The following is a 16,682-nucleotide window of genomic DNA, read 5'->3' as shown; positions in this document are numbered from 1 at the left end:
TTTCCCGCAGTGGCAAAGAAATCTATCGTTTTTTCCTCTGAAAGTTCAACACAATGCAACCTTCCAAAATAGAATTCTGACATCAAGAATTCCGTCTATAGTACATTTGAGTGCACCTGTCATTTTCTCAGTCTCTGTGTATGCATGGAGCAAGATATAGGCTCATGGATTTAAGAATGAGAGGATATCATGAGACAGCAATCTCCACCTACGGCCATACTACCTTGACAGCGCCCGATCCCGTCAGATCTCGGAAGCTAAGCAGGGTGAGGCTTGATTAGTACTGGGTTGGGAGACTGCCTGGGAATACCAGGTGCTGTAGGGGTTTTTATTTTTCGCTTCCCTAATGAAAATATACATGGCATTCCTCGCAGCAAATGAAAATGTTTCATTTCTTGCTACTTTTTTCCCGCAGTGGCAAAGAAATATATCGTTTTTTCCTCTGAAAGTTCAACACAATGCAACCTTCCAAAATAGAATTCTGACATCAAGAATTCCGTCTATAGTACATTTGAGTGCACCTGTCATTTTCTCAGTCTCTGTGTATGCATGGAGCAAGATATAGGCTCATGGATTTAAGAATGAGAGGATATCATGAGACAGCAATCTCCACCTACGGCCATACTACCTTGACAGCGCCCGATCCCGTCAGATCTCGGAAGCTAAGCAGGGTGAGGCTTGATTAGTACTGGGTTGGGAGACTGCCTGGGAATACCAGGTGCTGTAGGGGTTTTTATTTTTCGCTTCCCTAATGAAAATATACATGGCATTCCTCGCAGCAAATGAAAATGTTTCATTTCTTGCTACTTTTTTCCCGCAGTGGCAAAGAAATATATCGTTTTTTCCTCTGAAAGTTCAACACAATGCAACCTTCCAAAATAGAATTCTGACATCAAGAATTCCGTCTATAGTACATTTGAGTGCACCTGTCATTTTCTCAGTCTCTGTGTATGCATGGAGCAAGATATAGGCTCATGGATTTAAGAATGAGAGGATATCATGAGACAGCAATCTCCACCTACGGCCATACTACCTTGAAAGCGCCCGATCCCGTCAGATCTCGGAAGCTAAGCAGGGTGAGGCTTGATTAGTACTGGGTTGGGAGACTGCCTGGGAATACCAGGTGCTGTAGGGGTTTTTATTTTTCGCTTCCCTAATGAAAATATACATGGCATTCCTCGCAGCAAATGAAAATGTTTCATTTCTTGCTACTTTTTTCCCGCAGTGGCAAAGAAATCTATCGTTTTTTCCTCTGAAAGTTCAACACAATGCAACCTTCCAAAATAGAATTCTGACATCAAGAATTCCGTCTATAGTACATTTGAGTGCACCTGTCATTTTCTCAGTCTCTGTGTATGCATGGAGCAAGATATAGGCTCATGGATTTAAGAATGAGAGGATATCATGAGACAGCAATCTCCACCTACGGCCATACTACCTTGACAGCGCCCGATCCCGTCAGATCTCGGAAGCTAAGCAGGGTGAGGCTTGATTAGTACTGGGTTGGGAGACTGCCTGGGAATACCAGGTGCTGTAGGGGTTTTTATTTTTCGCTTCCCTAATGAAAATATACATGGCATTCCTCGCAGCAAATGAAAATGTTTCATTTCTTGCTACTTTTTTCCCGCAGTGGCAAAGAAATATATCGTTTTTTCCTCTGAAAGTTCAACACAATGCAACCTTCCAAAATAGAATTCTGACATCAAGAATTCCGTCTATAGTACATTTGAGTGCACCTGTCATTTTCTCAGTCTCTGTGTATGCATGGAGCAAGATATAGGCTCATGGATTTAAGAATGAGAGGATATCATGAGACAGCAATCTCCACCTACGGCCATACTACCTTGAAAGCGCCCGATCCCGTCAGATCTCGGAAGCTAAGCAGGGTGAGGCTTGATTAGTACTGGGTTGGGAGACTGCCTGGGAATACCAGGTGCTGTAGGGGTTTTTATTTTTCGCTTCCCTAATGAAAATATACATGGCATTCCTCGCAGCAAATGAAAATGTTTCATTTCTTGCTACTTTTTTCCCGGAGTGGCAAAGAAATATATTGTTTTTTCCTCTGAAAGTTCAACACAATGCAACCTTCCAAAATAGAATTCTGACATCAAGAATTCCGTCTATAGTATATTTGAGTGCACCTGTCATTTTCTCAGTCTCTGATTTAATTTCTCCATTTAAGGTAATTCTTCAAGAATGTATTTTTTTAACGGTCACAATAATACACTTATGCCTCCCATGTCATTTAGAAATATATCATACAGGCCTCAGAACACTCAGCATGTTATATGGTGAGCTTGTGGCTCACAGAGTTGGGGTGTGCAGTGTTCAAGCTGATACTTGGAAGAGATAGTGAGTTCAAATCCAAACAGGAGGAGGTTGAATATAGGCACCTCTGAAATTTTTTACTACTTTTTTCCCGCAGTGGCAAAGAAATCTATCGTTTTTTCCTCTGAAAGTTCAACACAATGCAACCTTCCAAAATAGAATTCTGACATCAAGAATTCCGTCTATAGTACATTTGAGTGCACCTGTCATTTTCTCAGTCTCTGTGTATGCATGGAGCAAGATATAGGCTCATGGATTTAAGAATGAGAGGATATCATGAGACAGCAATCTCCACCTACGGCCATACTACCTTGACAGCGCCCGATCCCGTCAGATCTCGGAAGCTAAGCAGGGTGAGGCTTGATTAGTACTGGGTTGGGAGACTGCCTGGGAATACCAGGTGCTGTAGGGGTTTTTATTTTTCGCTTCCCTAATGAAAATATACATGGCATTCCTCGCAGCAAATGAAAATGTTTCATTTCTTGCTACTTTTTTCCCGCAGTGGCAAAGAAATATATCGTTTTTTCCTCTGAAAGTTCAACACAATGCAACCTTCCAAAATAGAATTCTGACATCAAGAATTCCGTCTATAGTACATTTGAGTGCACCTGTCATTTTCTCAGTCTCTGTGTATGCATGGAGCAAGATATAGGCTCATGGATTTAAGAATGAGAGGATATCATGAGACAGCAATCTCCAGCTACGGCCATACTACCTTGACAGCGCCCGATCCCGTCAGATCTCGGAAGCTAAGCAGGGTGAGGCTTGATTAGTACTGGGTTGGGAGACTGCCTGGGAATACCAGGTGCTGTAGGGGTTTTTATTTTTCGCTTCCCTAATGAAAATATACATGGCATTCCTTGCAGCAAATGAAAATGTTTCATTTTTTACTACTTTTTTCCCGCAGTGGCAAAGAAATCTATCGTTTTTTCCTCTGAAAGTTCAACACAATGCAACCTTCCAAAATAGAATTCTGACATCAAGAATTCCGTCTATAGTACATTTGAGTGCACCTGTCATTTTCTCAGTCTCTGTGTATGCATGGAGCAAGATATAGGCTCATGGATTTAAGAATGAGAGGATATCATGAGACAGCAATCTCCACCTACGGCCATACTACCTTGACAGCGCCCGATCCCGTCAGATCTCGGAAGCTAAGCAGGGTGAGGCTTGATTAGTACTGGGTTGGGAGACTGCCTGGGAATACCAGGTGCTGTAGGGGTTTTTATTTTTCGCTTCCCTAATGAAAATATACATGGCATTCCTTGCAGCAAATGAAAATGTTTCATTTTTTACTACTTTTTTCCCGCAGTGGCAAAGAAATCTATCGTTTTTTCCTCTGAAAGTTCAACACAATGCAACCTTCCAAAATAGAATTCTGACATCAAGAATTCCGTCTATAGTACATTTGAGTGCACCTGTCATTTTCTCAGTCTCTGTGTATGCATGGAGCAAGATATAGGCTCATGGATTTAAGAATGAGAGGATATCATGAGACAGCAATCTCCACCTACGGCCATACTACCTTGACAGCGCCCGATCCCGTCAGATCTCGGAAGCTAAGCAGGGTGAGGCTTGATTAGTACTGGGTTGGGAGACTGCCTGGGAATACCAGGTGCTGTAGGGGTTTTTATTTTTCGCTTCCCTAATGAAAATATACATGGCATTCCTCGCAGCAAATGAAAATGTTTCATTTCTTGCTACTTTTTTCCCGCAGTGGCAAAGAAATCTATCGTTTTTTCCTCTGAAAGTTCAACACAATGCAACCTTCCAAAATAGAATTCTGACATCAAGAATTCCGTCTATAGTACATTTGAGTGCACCTGTCATTTTCTCAGTCTCTGTGTATGCATGGAGCAAGATATAGGCTCATGGATTTAAGAATGAGAGGATATCATGAGACAGCAATCTCCAGCTACGGCCATACTACCTTGACAGCGCCCGATCCCGTCAGATCTCGGAAGCTAAGCAGGGTGAGGCTTGATTAGTACTGGGTTGGGAGACTGCCTGGGAATACCAGGTGCTGTAGGGGTTTTTATTTTTCGCTTCCCTAATGAAAATATACATGGCATTCCTCGCAGCAAATGAAAATGTTTCATTTCTTGCTACTTTTTTCCCGCAGTGGCAAAGAAATATATCGTTTTTTCCTCTGAAAGTTCAACACAATGCAACCTTCCAAAATAGAATTCTGACATCAAGAATTCCGTCTATAGTACATTTGAGTGCACCTGTCATTTTCTCAGTCTCTGTGTATGCATGGAGCAAGATATAGGCTCATGGATTTAAGAATGAGAGGATATCATGAGACAGCAATCTCCACCTACGGCCATACTACCTTGAAAGCGCCCGATCCCGTCAGATCTCGGAAGCTAAGCAGGGTGAGGCTTGATTAGTACTGGGTTGGGAGACTGCCTGGGAATACCAGGTGCTGTAGGGGTTTTTATTTTTCGCTTCCCTAATGAAAATATACATGGCATTCCTCGCAGCAAATGAAAATGTTTCATTTCTTGCTACTTTTTTCCCGGAGTGGCAAAGAAATATATTGTTTTTTCCTCTGAAAGTTCAACACAATGCAACCTTCCAAAATAGAATTCTGACATCAAGAATTCCGTCTATAGTATATTTGAGTGCACCTGTCATTTTCTCAGTCTCTGATTTAATTTCTCCATTTAAGGTAATTCTTCAAGAATGTATTTTTTTAACGGTCACAATAATACACTTATGCCTCCCATGTCATTTAGAAATATATCATACAGGCCTCAGAACACTCAGCATGTTATATGGTGAGCTTGTGGCTCACAGAGTTGGGGTGTGCAGTGTTCAAGCTGATACTTGGAAGAGATAGTGAGTTCAAATCCAAACAGGAGGAGGTTGAATATAGGCACCTCTGAAATTTTTTACTACTTTTTTCCCGCAGTGGCAAAGAAATCTATCGTTTTTTCCTCTGAAAGTTCAACACAATGCAACCTTCCAAAATAGAATTCTGACATCAAGAATTCCGTCTATAGTACATTTGAGTGCACCTGTCATTTTCTCAGTCTCTGTGTATGCATGGAGCAAGATATAGGCTCATGGATTTAAGAATGAGAGGATATCATGAGACAGCAATCTCCACCTACGGCCATACTACCTTGACAGCGCCCGATCCCGTCAGATCTCGGAAGCTAAGCAGGGTGAGGCTTGATTAGTACTGGGTTGGGAGACTGCCTGGGAATACCAGGTGCTGTAGGGGTTTTTATTTTTCGCTTCCCTAATGAAAATATACATGGCATTCCTCGCAGCAAATGAAAATGTTTCATTTCTTGCTACTTTTTTCCCGCAGTGGCAAAGAAATATATCGTTTTTTCCTCTGAAAGTTCAACACAATGCAACCTTCCAAAATAGAATTCTGACATCAAGAATTCCGTCTATAGTACATTTGAGTGCACCTGTCATTTTCTCAGTCTCTGTGTATGCATGGAGCAAGATATAGGCTCATGGATTTAAGAATGAGAGGATATCATGAGACAGCAATCTCCACCTACGGCCATACTACCTTGAAAGCGCCCGATCCCGTCAGATCTCGGAAGCTAAGCAGGGTGAGGCTTGATTAGTACTGGGTTGGGAGACTGCCTGGGAATACCAGGTGCTGTAGGGGTTTTTATTTTTCGCTTCCCTAATGAAAATATACATGGCATTCCTCGCAGCAAATGAAAATGTTTCATTTCTTGCTACTTTTTTCCCGCAGTGGCAAAGAAATCTATCGTTTTTTCCTCTGAAAGTTCAACACAATGCAACCTTCCAAAATAGAATTCTGACATCAAGAATTCCGTCTATAGTACATTTGAGTGCACCTGTCATTTTCTCAGTCTCTGTGTATGCATGGAGCAAGATATAGGCTCATGGATTTAAGAATGAGAGGATATCATGAGACAGCAATCTCCACCTACGGCCATACTACCTTGACAGCGCCCGATCCCGTCAGATCTCGGAAGCTAAGCAGGGTGAGGCTTGATTAGTACTGGGTTGGGAGACTGCCTGGGAATACCAGGTGCTGTAGGGGTTTTTATTTTTCGCTTCCCTAATGAAAATATACATGGCATTCCTCGCAGCAAATGAAAATGTTTCATTTCTTGCTACTTTTTTCCCGCAGTGGCAAAGAAATATATCGTTTTTTCCTCTGAAAGTTCAACACAATGCAACCTTCCAAAATAGAATTCTGACATCAAGAATTCCGTCTATAGTACATTTGAGTGCACCTGTCATTTTCTCAGTCTCTGTGTATGCATGGAGCAAGATATAGGCTCATGGATTTAAGAATGAGAGGATATCATGAGACAGCAATCTCCACCTACGGCCATACTACCTTGACAGCGCCCGATCCCGTCAGATCTCGGAAGCTAAGCAGGGTGAGGCTTGATTAGTACTGGGTTGGGAGACTGCCTGGGAATACCAGGTGCTGTAGGGGTTTTTATTTTTCGCTTCCCTAATGAAAATATACATGGCATTCCTCGCAGCAAATGAAAATGTTTCATTTCTTGCTACTTTTTTCCCGCAGTGGCAAAGAAATATATCGTTTTTTCCTCTGAAAGTTCAACACAATGCAACCTTCCAAAATAGAATTCTGACATCAAGAATTCCGTCTATAGTACATTTGAGTGCACCTGTCATTTTCTCAGTCTCTGTGTATGCATGGAGCAAGATATAGGCTCATGGATTTAAGAATGAGAGGATATCATGAGACAGCAATCTCCACCTACGGCCATACTACCTTGAAAGCGCCCGATCCCGTCAGATCTCGGAAGCTAAGCAGGGTGAGGCTTGATTAGTACTGGGTTGGGAGACTGCCTGGGAATACCAGGTGCTGTAGGGGTTTTTATTTTTCGCTTCCCTAATGAAAATATACATGGCATTCCTCGCAGCAAATGAAAATGTTTCATTTCTTGCTACTTTTTTCCCGCAGTGGCAAAGAAATCTATCGTTTTTTCCTCTGAAAGTTCAACACAATGCAACCTTCCAAAATAGAATTCTGACATCAAGAATTCCGTCTATAGTACATTTGAGTGCACCTGTCATTTTCTCAGTCTCTGTGTATGCATGGAGCAAGATATAGGCTCATGGATTTAAGAATGAGAGGATATCATGAGACAGCAATCTCCACCTACGGCCATACTACCTTGACAGCGCCCGATCCCGTCAGATCTCGGAAGCTAAGCAGGGTGAGGCTTGATTAGTACTGGGTTGGGAGACTGCCTGGGAATACCAGGTGCTGTAGGGGTTTTTATTTTTCGCTTCCCTAATGAAAATATACATGGCATTCCTCGCAGCAAATGAAAATGTTTCATTTCTTGCTACTTTTTTCCCGCAGTGGCAAAGAAATATATCGTTTTTTCCTCTGAAAGTTCAACACAATGCAACCTTCCAAAATAGAATTCTGACATCAAGAATTCCGTCTATAGTACATTTGAGTGCACCTGTCATTTTCTCAGTCTCTGTGTATGCATGGAGCAAGATATAGGCTCATGGATTTAAGAATGAGAGGATATCATGAGACAGCAATCTCCACCTACGGCCATACTACCTTGAAAGCGCCCGATCCCGTCAGATCTCGGAAGCTAAGCAGGGTGAGGCTTGATTAGTACTGGGTTGGGAGACTGCCTGGGAATACCAGGTGCTGTAGGGGTTTTTATTTTTCGCTTCCCTAATGAAAATATACATGGCATTCCTCGCAGCAAATGAAAATGTTTCATTTCTTGCTACTTTTTTCCCGGAGTGGCAAAGAAATATATTGTTTTTTCCTCTGAAAGTTCAACACAATGCAACCTTCCAAAATAGAATTCTGACATCAAGAATTCCGTCTATAGTATATTTGAGTGCACCTGTCATTTTCTCAGTCTCTGATTTAATTTCTCCATTTAAGGTAATTCTTCAAGAATGTATTTTTTTAACGGTCACAATAATACACTTATGCCTCCCATGTCATTTAGAAATATATCATACAGGCCTCAGAACACTCTGCATGTTATATGGTGAGCTTGTGGCTCACAGAGTTGGGGTGTGCAGTGTTCAAGCTGATACTTGGAAGAGATAGTGAGTTCAATTCCAAACAGGAGGAGGTTGAATATAGGCACCTCTGAAATTTTTTACTACTTTTTTCCCGCAGTGGCAAAGAAATCTATCGTTTTTTCCTCTGAAAGTTCAACACAATGCAACCTTCCAAAATAGAATTCTGACATCAAGAATTCCGTCTATAGTACATTTGAGTGCACCTGTCATTTTCTCAGTCTCTGTGTATGCATGGAGCAAGATATAGGCTCATGGATTTAAGAATGAGAGGATATCATGAGACAGCAATCTCCACCTACGGCCATACTACCTTGACAGCGCCCGATCCCGTCAGATCTCGGAAGCTAAGCAGGGTGAGGCTTGATTAGTACTGGGTTGGGAGACTGCCTGGGAATACCAGGTGCTGTAGGGGTTTTTATTTTTCGCTTCCCTAATGAAAATATACATGGCATTCCTTGCAGCAAATGAAAATGTTTCATTTTTTACTACTTTTTTCCCGCAGTGGCAAAGAAATCTATCGTTTTTTCCTCTGAAAGTTCAACACAATGCAACCTTCCAAAATAGAATTCTGACATCAAGAATTCCGTCTATAGTACATTTGAGTGCACCTGTCATTTTCTCAGTCTCTGTGTATGCATGGAGCAAGATATAGGCTCATGGATTTAAGAATGAGAGGATATCATGAGACAGCAATCTCCACCTACGGCCATACTACCTTGACAGCGCCCGATCCCGTCAGATCTCGGAAGCTAAGCAGGGTGAGGCTTGATTAGTACTGGGTTGGGAGACTGCCTGGGAATACCAGGTGCTGTAGGGGTTTTTATTTTTCGCTTCCCTAATGAAAATATACATGGCATTCCTTGCAGCAAATGAAAATGTTTCATTTTTTACTACTTTTTTCCCGCAGTGGCAAAGAAATCTATCGTTTTTTCCTCTGAAAGTTCAACACAATGCAACCTTCCAAAATAGAATTCTGACATCAAGAATTCCGTCTATAGTACATTTGAGTGCACCTGTCATTTTCTCAGTCTCTGTGTATGCATGGAGCAAGATATAGGCTCATGGATTTAAGAATGAGAGGATATCATGAGACAGCAATCTCCACCTACGGCCATACTACCTTGACAGCGCCCGATCCCGTCAGATCTCGGAAGCTAAGCAGGGTGAGGCTTGATTAGTACTGGGTTGGGAGACTGCCTGGGAATACCAGGTGCTGTAGGGGTTTTTATTTTTCGCTTCCCTAATGAAAATATACATGGCATTCCTTGCAGCAAATGAAAATGTTTCATTTTTTACTACTTTTTTCCCGCAGTGGCAAAGAAATCTATCGTTTTTTCCTCTGAAAGTTCAACACAATGCAACCTTCCAAAATAGAATTCTGACATCAAGAATTCCGTCTATAGTACATTTGAGTGCACCTGTCATTTTCTCAGTCTCTGTGTATGCATGGAGCAAGATATAGGCTCATGGATTTAAGAATGAGAGGATATCATGAGACAGCAATCTCCACCTACGGCCATACTACCTTGACAGCGCCCGATCCCGTCAGATCTCGGAAGCTAAGCAGGGTGAGGCTTGATTAGTACTGGGTTGGGAGACTGCCTGGGAATACCAGGTGCTGTAGGGGTTTTTATTTTTCGCTTCCCTAATGAAAATATACATGGCATTCCTTGCAGCAAATGAAAATGTTTCATTTTTTACTACTTTTTTCCCGCAGTGGCAAAGAAATCTATCGTTTTTTCCTCTGAAAGTTCAACACAATGCAACCTTCCAAAATAGAATTCTGACATCAAGAATTCCGTCTATAGTACATTTGAGTGCACCTGTCATTTTCTCAGTCTCTGTGTATGCATGGAGCAAGATATAGGCTCATGGATTTAAGAATGAGAGGATATCATGAGACAGCAATCTCCACCTACGGCCATACTACCTTGACAGCGCCCGATCCCGTCAGATCTCGGAAGCTAAGCAGGGTGAGGCTTGATTAGTACTGGGTTGGGAGACTGCCTGGGAATACCAGGTGCTGTAGGGGTTTTTATTTTTCGCTTCCCTAATGAAAATATACATGGCATTCCTCGCAGCAAATGAAAATGTTTCATTTCTTGCTACTTTTTTCCCGCAGTGGCAAAGAAATATATCGTTTTTTCCTCTGAAAGTTCAACACAATGCAACCTTCCAAAATAGAATTCTGACATCAAGAATTCCGTCTATAGTACATTTGAGTGCACCTGTCATTTTCTCAGTCTCTGTGTATGCATGGAGCAAGATATAGGCTCATGGATTTAAGAATGAGAGGATATCATGAGACAGCAATCTCCACCTACGGCCATACTACCTTGAAAGCGCCCGATCCCGTCAGATCTCGGAAGCTAAGCAGGGTGAGGCTTGATTAGTACTGGGTTGGGAGACTGCCTGGGAATACCAGGTGCTGTGGGTGTTTTTATTTTTTGCTTCCCTAATGAAAATATACATGGCATTCCTTGCAGCAAATGAAAATGTTTCATTTTTTACTACTTTTTTCCCGCAGTGGCAAAGAAATATATCGTTTTTTCCTCAGAAAGTTCAACACAATGCAACCTTCCAAAATAGAATTCTGACATCAAGAATTCCGTCTATAGTACATTTGAGTGCACCTGTCATTTTCTCAGTCTCTGTGTATGCATGGAGCAAGATATAGGCTCATGGATTTAAGAATGAGAGGATATCATGAGACAGCAATCTCCACCTACGGCCATACTACCTTGAAAGCGCCCGATCCCGTCAGATCTCGGAAGCTAAGCAGGGTGAGGCTTGATTAGTACTGGGTTGGGAGACTGCCTGGGAATACCAGGTGCTGTAGGGGTTTTTATTTTTCGCTTCCCTAATGAAAATATACATGGCATTCCTCGCAGCAAATGAAAATGTTTCATTTCTTGCTACTTTTTTCCCGGAGTGGCAAAGAAATATATTGTTTTTTCCTCTGAAAGTTCAACACAATGCAACCTTCCAAAATAGAATTCTGACATCAAGAATTCCGTCTATAGTATATTTGAGTGCACCTGTCATTTTCTCAGTCTCTGATTTAATTTCTCCATTTAAGGTAATTCTTCAAGAATGTATTTTTTTAACGGTCACAATAATACACTTATGCCTCCCATGTCATTTAGAAATATATCATACAGGCCTCAGAACACTCAGCATGTTATATGGTGAGCTTGTGGCTCACAGAGTTGGGGTGTGCAGTGTTCAAGCTGATACTTGGAAGAGATAGTGAGTTCAAATCCAAACAGGAGGAGGTTGAATATAGGCACCTCTGAAATTTTTTACTACTTTTTTCCCGCAGTGGCAAAGAAATCTATCGTTTTTTCCTCTGAAAGTTCAACACAATGCAACCTTCCAAAATAGAATTCTGACATCAAGAATTCCGTCTATAGTACATTTGAGTGCACCTGTCATTTTCTCAGTCTCTGTGTATGCATGGAGCAAGATATAGGCTCATGGATTTAAGAATGAGAGGATATCATGAGACAGCAATCTCCACCTACGGCCATACTACCTTGACAGCGCCCGATCCCGTCAGATCTCGGAAGCTAAGCAGGGTGAGGCTTGATTAGTACTGGGTTGGGAGACTGCCTGGGAATACCAGGTGCTGTAGGGGTTTTTATTTTTCGCTTCCCTAATGAAAATATACATGGCATTCCTTGCAGCAAATGAAAATGTTTCATTTTTTACTACTTTTTTCCCGCAGTGGCAAAGAAATCTATCGTTTTTTCCTCTGAAAGTTCAACACAATGCAACCTTCCAAAATAGAATTCTGACATCAAGAATTCCGTCTATAGTACATTTGAGTGCACCTGTCATTTTCTCAGTCTCTGTGTATGCATGGAGCAAGATATAGGCTCATGGATTTAAGAATGAGAGGATATCATGAGACAGCAATCTCCACCTACGGCCATACTACCTTGACAGCGCCCGATCCCGTCAGATCTCGGAAGCTAAGCAGGGTGAGGCTTGATTAGTACTGGGTTGGGAGACTGCCTGGGAATACCAGGTGCTGTAGGGGTTTTTATTTTTCGCTTCCCTAATGAAAATATACATGGCATTCCTTGCAGCAAATGAAAATGTTTCATTTTTTACTACTTTTTTCCCGCAGTGGCAAAGAAATCTATCGTTTTTTCCTCTGAAAGTTCAACACAATGCAACCTTCCAAAATAGAATTCTGACATCAAGAATTCCGTCTATAGTACATTTGAGTGCACCTGTCATTTTCTCAGTCTCTGTGTATGCATGGAGCAAGATATAGGCTCATGGATTTAAGAATGAGAGGATATCATGAGACAGCAATCTCCACCTACGGCCATACTACCTTGACAGCGCCCGATCCCGTCAGATCTCGGAAGCTAAGCAGGGTGAGGCTTGATTAGTACTGGGTTGGGAGACTGCCTGGGAATACCAGGTGCTGTAGGGGTTTTTATTTTTCGCTTCCCTAATGAAAATATACATGGCATTCCTTGCAGCAAATGAAAATGTTTCATTTTTTACTACTTTTTTCCCGCAGTGGCAAAGAAATCTATCGTTTTTTCCTCTGAAAGTTCAACACAATGCAACCTTCCAAAATAGAATTCTGACATCAAGAATTCCGTCTATAGTACATTTGAGTGCACCTGTCATTTTCTCAGTCTCTGTGTATGCATGGAGCAAGATATAGGCTCATGGATTTAAGAATGAGAGGATATCATGAGACAGCAATCTCCACCTACGGCCATACTACCTTGACAGCGCCCGATCCCGTCAGATCTCGGAAGCTAAGCAGGGTGAGGCTTGATTAGTACTGGGTTGGGAGACTGCCTGGGAATACCAGGTGCTGTAGGGGTTTTTATTTTTCGCTTCCCTAATGAAAATATACATGGCATTCCTTGCAGCAAATGAAAATGTTTCATTTTTTACTACTTTTTTCCCGCAGTGGCAAAGAAATCTATCGTTTTTTCCTCTGAAAGTTCAACACAATGCAACCTTCCAAAATAGAATTCTGACATCAAGAATTCCGTCTATAGTACATTTGAGTGCACCTGTCATTTTCTCAGTCTCTGTGTATGCATGGAGCAAGATATAGGCTCATGGATTTAAGAATGAGAGGATATCATGAGACAGCAATCTCCACCTACGGCCATACTACCTTGACAGCGCCCGATCCCGTCAGATCTCGGAAGCTAAGCAGGGTGAGGCTTGATTAGTACTGGGTTGGGAGACTGCCTGGGAATACCAGGTGCTGTAGGGGTTTTTATTTTTCGCTTCCCTAATGAAAATATACATGGCATTCCTCGCAGCAAATGAAAATGTTTCATTTCTTGCTACTTTTTTCCCGCAGTGGCAAAGAAATATATCGTTTTTTCCTCTGAAAGTTCAACACAATGCAACCTTCCAAAATAGAATTCTGACATCAAGAATTCCGTCTATAGTACATTTGAGTGCACCTGTCATTTTCTCAGTCTCTGTGTATGCATGGAGCAAGATATAGGCTCATGGATTTAAGAATGAGAGGATATCATGAGACAGCAATCTCCACCTACGGCCATACTACCTTGAAAGCGCCCGATCCCGTCAGATCTCGGAAGCTAAGCAGGGTGAGGCTTGATTAGTACTGGGTTGGGAGACTGCCTGGGAATACCAGGTGCTGTGGGTGTTTTTATTTTTTGCTTCCCTAATGAAAATATACATGGCATTCCTTGCAGCAAATGAAAATGTTTCATTTTTTACTACTTTTTTCCCGCAGTGGCAAAGAAATATATCGTTTTTTCCTCAGAAAGTTCAACACAATGCAACCTTCCAAAATAGAATTCTGACATCAAGAATTCCGTCTATAGTACATTTGAGTGCACCTGTCATTTTCTCAGTCTCTGTGTATGCATGGAGCAAGATATAGGCTCATGGATTTAAGAATGAGAGGATATCATGAGACAGCAATCTCCACCTACGGCCATACTACCTTGAAAGCGCCCGATCCCGTCAGATCTCGGAAGCTAAGCAGGGTGAGGCTTGATTAGTACTGGGTTGGGAGACTGCCTGGGAATACCAGGTGCTGTAGGGGTTTTTATTTTTCGCTTCCCTAATGAAAATATACATGGCATTCCTCGCAGCAAATGAAAATGTTTCATTTCTTGCTACTTTTTTCCCGGAGTGGCAAAGAAATATATTGTTTTTTCCTCTGAAAGTTCAACACAATGCAACCTTCCAAAATAGAATTCTGACATCAAGAATTCCGTCTATAGTATATTTGAGTGCACCTGTCATTTTCTCAGTCTCTGATTTAATTTCTCCATTTAAGGTAATTCTTCAAGAATGTATTTTTTTAACGGTCACAATAATACACTTATGCCTCCCATGTCATTTAGAAATATATCATACAGGCCTCAGAACACTCAGCATGTTATATGGTGAGCTTGTGGCTCACAGAGTTGGGGTGTGCAGTGTTCAAGCTGATACTTGGAAGAGATAGTGAGTTCAAATCCAAACAGGAGGAGGTTGAATATAGGCACCTCTGAAATTTTTTACTACTTTTTTCCCGCAGTGGCAAAGAAATCTATCGTTTTTTCCTCTGAAAGTTCAACACAATGCAACCTTCCAAAATAGAATTCTGACATCAAGAATTCCGTCTATAGTACATTTGAGTGCACCTGTCATTTTCTCAGTCTCTGTGTATGCATGGAGCAAGATATAGGCTCATGGATTTAAGAATGAGAGGATATCATGAGACAGCAATCTCCACCTACGGCCATACTACCTTGACAGCGCCCGATCCCGTCAGATCTCGGAAGCTAAGCAGGGTGAGGCTTGATTAGTACTGGGTTGGGAGACTGCCTGGGAATACCAGGTGCTGTAGGGGTTTTTATTTTTCGCTTCCCTAATGAAAATATACATGGCATTCCTTGCAGCAAATGAAAATGTTTCATTTTTTACTACTTTTTTCCCGCAGTGGCAAAGAAATCTATCGTTTTTTCCTCTGAAAGTTCAACACAATGCAACCTTCCAAAATAGAATTCTGACATCAAGAATTCCGTCTATAGTACATTTGAGTGCACCTGTCATTTTCTCAGTCTCTGTGTATGCATGGAGCAAGATACTGCACCGACACACTTTATTCGAGCAAATACCCAGTATGTACCTGGCAGATACCTGGAATGCGCCGCTCCTCACCTCTGACATGCCCCGTTGCGTTTGCCTTCCCAGCCTGGGTTCATGCCTGGCTGACGGGCGGCTGATCTGTTAAATGATAATGATTAGGATTTAATAGGCTGCAATGCTTCGCGTGTCTACCAGATGGCATAAATTCATGAATTGTAATGCAGTATATATATATATATATACTGTGCAGTATTGCAGCCAGCGGGAATGAAATGCTTCAATCCCTGCCTGGAAAATACCTCAATGCACTCGGGCAGAAAACAGTCACAAACCTCAATACACCCGGGTATACCCGAATTCGTGGGACTAGCCGAGCTCGAATAAAGTGTGTCGCCAGTGTATAGGCTCATGGATTTAAGAATGAGAGGATATCATGAGACAGCAATCTCCACCTACGGCCATACTACCTTGACAGCGCCCGATCCCGTCAGATCTCGGAAGCTAAGCAGGGTGAGGCTTGATTAGTACTGGTTTGGGAGACTGCCTGGGAATACCAGGTGCTGTAGGGGTTTTTATTTTTCGCTTCCCTAATGAAAATATACATGGCATTCCTTGCAGCAAATGAAAATGTTTCATTTTTTACTACTTTTTTCCCGCAGTGGCAAAGAAATCTATCGTTTTTTCCTCTGAAAGTTCAACACAATGCAACCTTCCAAAATAGAATTCTGACATCAAGAATTCCGTCTATAGTACATTTGAGTGCACCTGTCATTTTCTCAGTCTCTGTGTATGCATGGAGCAAGATATAGGCTCATGGATTTAAGAATGAGAGGATATCATGAGACAGCAATCTCCACCTACGGCCATACTACCTTGACAGCGCCCGATCCCGTCAGATCTCGGAAGCTAAGCAGGGTGAGGCTTGATTAGTACTGGGTTGGGAGACTGCCTGGGAATACCAGGTGCTGTAGGGGTTTTTATTTTTCGCTTCCCTAATGAAAATATACATGGCATTCCTTGCAGCAAATGAAAATGTTTCATTTTTTACTACTTTTTTCCCGCAGTGGCAAAGAAATCTATCGTTTTTTCCTCTGAAAGTTCAACACAATGCAACCTTCCAAAATAGAATTCTGACATCAAGAATTCCGTCTATAGTACATTTGAGTGCACCTGTCATTTTCTCAGTCTCTGTGTATGCATGGAGCAAG

General features: G+C 41.9%; 35 non-coding genes across 35 annotated transcripts; all 35 read left to right on the top strand.

Annotated features, from left to right (window-relative positions):
• Positions 1-206: 206 nt before the first annotated feature.
• LOC142484048 (5S ribosomal RNA) lies at positions 207-325 on the top strand. The gene has a single exon (XR_012797552.1). It is a non-coding gene; the product is annotated as a 5S ribosomal RNA (ribosomal RNA).
• Positions 326-611: 286 nt separating this feature from the next.
• LOC142484047 (5S ribosomal RNA) lies at positions 612-730 on the top strand. The gene has a single exon (XR_012797551.1). It is a non-coding gene; the product is annotated as a 5S ribosomal RNA (ribosomal RNA).
• Positions 731-1,016: 286 nt separating this feature from the next.
• LOC142484548 (5S ribosomal RNA) lies at positions 1,017-1,135 on the top strand. The gene has a single exon (XR_012798002.1). It is a non-coding gene; the product is annotated as a 5S ribosomal RNA (ribosomal RNA).
• Positions 1,136-1,421: 286 nt separating this feature from the next.
• LOC142484046 (5S ribosomal RNA) lies at positions 1,422-1,540 on the top strand. The gene has a single exon (XR_012797550.1). It is a non-coding gene; the product is annotated as a 5S ribosomal RNA (ribosomal RNA).
• Positions 1,541-1,826: 286 nt separating this feature from the next.
• Positions 1,827-1,945, top strand: LOC142484547 (5S ribosomal RNA). The gene has a single exon (XR_012798001.1). It is a non-coding gene; the product is annotated as a 5S ribosomal RNA (ribosomal RNA).
• Positions 1,946-2,621: 676 nt separating this feature from the next.
• LOC142484045 (5S ribosomal RNA) lies at positions 2,622-2,740 on the top strand. Its single transcript, XR_012797549.1, has one exon. It is a non-coding gene; the product is annotated as a 5S ribosomal RNA (ribosomal RNA).
• A 286-nt stretch (positions 2,741-3,026) lies between these two features.
• Positions 3,027-3,145, top strand: LOC142484296 (5S ribosomal RNA). Its single transcript, XR_012797789.1, has one exon. It is a non-coding gene; the product is annotated as a 5S ribosomal RNA (ribosomal RNA).
• Positions 3,146-3,431: 286 nt separating this feature from the next.
• LOC142484043 (5S ribosomal RNA) lies at positions 3,432-3,550 on the top strand. The gene has a single exon (XR_012797547.1). It is a non-coding gene; the product is annotated as a 5S ribosomal RNA (ribosomal RNA).
• Positions 3,551-3,836: 286 nt separating this feature from the next.
• On the top strand, positions 3,837-3,955 carry LOC142484041 (5S ribosomal RNA). The gene has a single exon (XR_012797546.1). It is a non-coding gene; the product is annotated as a 5S ribosomal RNA (ribosomal RNA).
• A 286-nt stretch (positions 3,956-4,241) lies between these two features.
• Positions 4,242-4,360, top strand: LOC142484295 (5S ribosomal RNA). The gene has a single exon (XR_012797788.1). It is a non-coding gene; the product is annotated as a 5S ribosomal RNA (ribosomal RNA).
• A 286-nt stretch (positions 4,361-4,646) lies between these two features.
• On the top strand, positions 4,647-4,765 carry LOC142484546 (5S ribosomal RNA). The gene has a single exon (XR_012798000.1). It is a non-coding gene; the product is annotated as a 5S ribosomal RNA (ribosomal RNA).
• A 676-nt stretch (positions 4,766-5,441) lies between these two features.
• On the top strand, positions 5,442-5,560 carry LOC142484040 (5S ribosomal RNA). The gene has a single exon (XR_012797545.1). It is a non-coding gene; the product is annotated as a 5S ribosomal RNA (ribosomal RNA).
• A 286-nt stretch (positions 5,561-5,846) lies between these two features.
• LOC142484545 (5S ribosomal RNA) lies at positions 5,847-5,965 on the top strand. Its single transcript, XR_012797999.1, has one exon. It is a non-coding gene; the product is annotated as a 5S ribosomal RNA (ribosomal RNA).
• A 286-nt stretch (positions 5,966-6,251) lies between these two features.
• Positions 6,252-6,370, top strand: LOC142484039 (5S ribosomal RNA). Its single transcript, XR_012797544.1, has one exon. It is a non-coding gene; the product is annotated as a 5S ribosomal RNA (ribosomal RNA).
• Positions 6,371-6,656: 286 nt separating this feature from the next.
• LOC142484038 (5S ribosomal RNA) lies at positions 6,657-6,775 on the top strand. Its single transcript, XR_012797543.1, has one exon. It is a non-coding gene; the product is annotated as a 5S ribosomal RNA (ribosomal RNA).
• Positions 6,776-7,061: 286 nt separating this feature from the next.
• On the top strand, positions 7,062-7,180 carry LOC142484544 (5S ribosomal RNA). Its single transcript, XR_012797998.1, has one exon. It is a non-coding gene; the product is annotated as a 5S ribosomal RNA (ribosomal RNA).
• Positions 7,181-7,466: 286 nt separating this feature from the next.
• Positions 7,467-7,585, top strand: LOC142484841 (5S ribosomal RNA). Its single transcript, XR_012798294.1, has one exon. It is a non-coding gene; the product is annotated as a 5S ribosomal RNA (ribosomal RNA).
• A 286-nt stretch (positions 7,586-7,871) lies between these two features.
• Positions 7,872-7,990, top strand: LOC142484543 (5S ribosomal RNA). Its single transcript, XR_012797997.1, has one exon. It is a non-coding gene; the product is annotated as a 5S ribosomal RNA (ribosomal RNA).
• A 676-nt stretch (positions 7,991-8,666) lies between these two features.
• On the top strand, positions 8,667-8,785 carry LOC142484840 (5S ribosomal RNA). The gene has a single exon (XR_012798293.1). It is a non-coding gene; the product is annotated as a 5S ribosomal RNA (ribosomal RNA).
• Positions 8,786-9,071: 286 nt separating this feature from the next.
• LOC142484839 (5S ribosomal RNA) lies at positions 9,072-9,190 on the top strand. The gene has a single exon (XR_012798292.1). It is a non-coding gene; the product is annotated as a 5S ribosomal RNA (ribosomal RNA).
• Positions 9,191-9,476: 286 nt separating this feature from the next.
• Positions 9,477-9,595, top strand: LOC142484838 (5S ribosomal RNA). Its single transcript, XR_012798291.1, has one exon. It is a non-coding gene; the product is annotated as a 5S ribosomal RNA (ribosomal RNA).
• A 286-nt stretch (positions 9,596-9,881) lies between these two features.
• On the top strand, positions 9,882-10,000 carry LOC142484837 (5S ribosomal RNA). The gene has a single exon (XR_012798290.1). It is a non-coding gene; the product is annotated as a 5S ribosomal RNA (ribosomal RNA).
• Positions 10,001-10,286: 286 nt separating this feature from the next.
• On the top strand, positions 10,287-10,405 carry LOC142484835 (5S ribosomal RNA). The gene has a single exon (XR_012798288.1). It is a non-coding gene; the product is annotated as a 5S ribosomal RNA (ribosomal RNA).
• Positions 10,406-10,691: 286 nt separating this feature from the next.
• Positions 10,692-10,810, top strand: LOC142484125 (5S ribosomal RNA). The gene has a single exon (XR_012797626.1). It is a non-coding gene; the product is annotated as a 5S ribosomal RNA (ribosomal RNA).
• Positions 10,811-11,096: 286 nt separating this feature from the next.
• Positions 11,097-11,215, top strand: LOC142484542 (5S ribosomal RNA). Its single transcript, XR_012797996.1, has one exon. It is a non-coding gene; the product is annotated as a 5S ribosomal RNA (ribosomal RNA).
• A 676-nt stretch (positions 11,216-11,891) lies between these two features.
• LOC142484834 (5S ribosomal RNA) lies at positions 11,892-12,010 on the top strand. Its single transcript, XR_012798287.1, has one exon. It is a non-coding gene; the product is annotated as a 5S ribosomal RNA (ribosomal RNA).
• Positions 12,011-12,296: 286 nt separating this feature from the next.
• On the top strand, positions 12,297-12,415 carry LOC142484833 (5S ribosomal RNA). Its single transcript, XR_012798286.1, has one exon. It is a non-coding gene; the product is annotated as a 5S ribosomal RNA (ribosomal RNA).
• A 286-nt stretch (positions 12,416-12,701) lies between these two features.
• On the top strand, positions 12,702-12,820 carry LOC142484832 (5S ribosomal RNA). The gene has a single exon (XR_012798285.1). It is a non-coding gene; the product is annotated as a 5S ribosomal RNA (ribosomal RNA).
• A 286-nt stretch (positions 12,821-13,106) lies between these two features.
• Positions 13,107-13,225, top strand: LOC142484831 (5S ribosomal RNA). The gene has a single exon (XR_012798284.1). It is a non-coding gene; the product is annotated as a 5S ribosomal RNA (ribosomal RNA).
• A 286-nt stretch (positions 13,226-13,511) lies between these two features.
• LOC142484830 (5S ribosomal RNA) lies at positions 13,512-13,630 on the top strand. Its single transcript, XR_012798283.1, has one exon. It is a non-coding gene; the product is annotated as a 5S ribosomal RNA (ribosomal RNA).
• Positions 13,631-13,916: 286 nt separating this feature from the next.
• Positions 13,917-14,035, top strand: LOC142484114 (5S ribosomal RNA). The gene has a single exon (XR_012797615.1). It is a non-coding gene; the product is annotated as a 5S ribosomal RNA (ribosomal RNA).
• Positions 14,036-14,321: 286 nt separating this feature from the next.
• On the top strand, positions 14,322-14,440 carry LOC142484541 (5S ribosomal RNA). The gene has a single exon (XR_012797995.1). It is a non-coding gene; the product is annotated as a 5S ribosomal RNA (ribosomal RNA).
• A 676-nt stretch (positions 14,441-15,116) lies between these two features.
• LOC142484829 (5S ribosomal RNA) lies at positions 15,117-15,235 on the top strand. Its single transcript, XR_012798282.1, has one exon. It is a non-coding gene; the product is annotated as a 5S ribosomal RNA (ribosomal RNA).
• Positions 15,236-15,924: 689 nt separating this feature from the next.
• Positions 15,925-16,043, top strand: LOC142484287 (5S ribosomal RNA). The gene has a single exon (XR_012797781.1). It is a non-coding gene; the product is annotated as a 5S ribosomal RNA (ribosomal RNA).
• A 286-nt stretch (positions 16,044-16,329) lies between these two features.
• Positions 16,330-16,448, top strand: LOC142484828 (5S ribosomal RNA). Its single transcript, XR_012798281.1, has one exon. It is a non-coding gene; the product is annotated as a 5S ribosomal RNA (ribosomal RNA).
• Positions 16,449-16,682: the final 234 nt, after the last annotated feature.

Source organism: Ascaphus truei, unplaced genomic scaffold, assembly GCF_040206685.1.
Source record: "Ascaphus truei isolate aAscTru1 unplaced genomic scaffold, aAscTru1.hap1 HAP1_SCAFFOLD_435, whole genome shotgun sequence".
NCBI classification, from domain to species: Eukaryota; Metazoa; Chordata; class Amphibia; order Anura; family Ascaphidae; genus Ascaphus; species Ascaphus truei.
The sequence above is the reverse complement of the archived record's forward strand: the minus strand, read 5'-3'. Positions and strand labels throughout refer to the sequence as shown.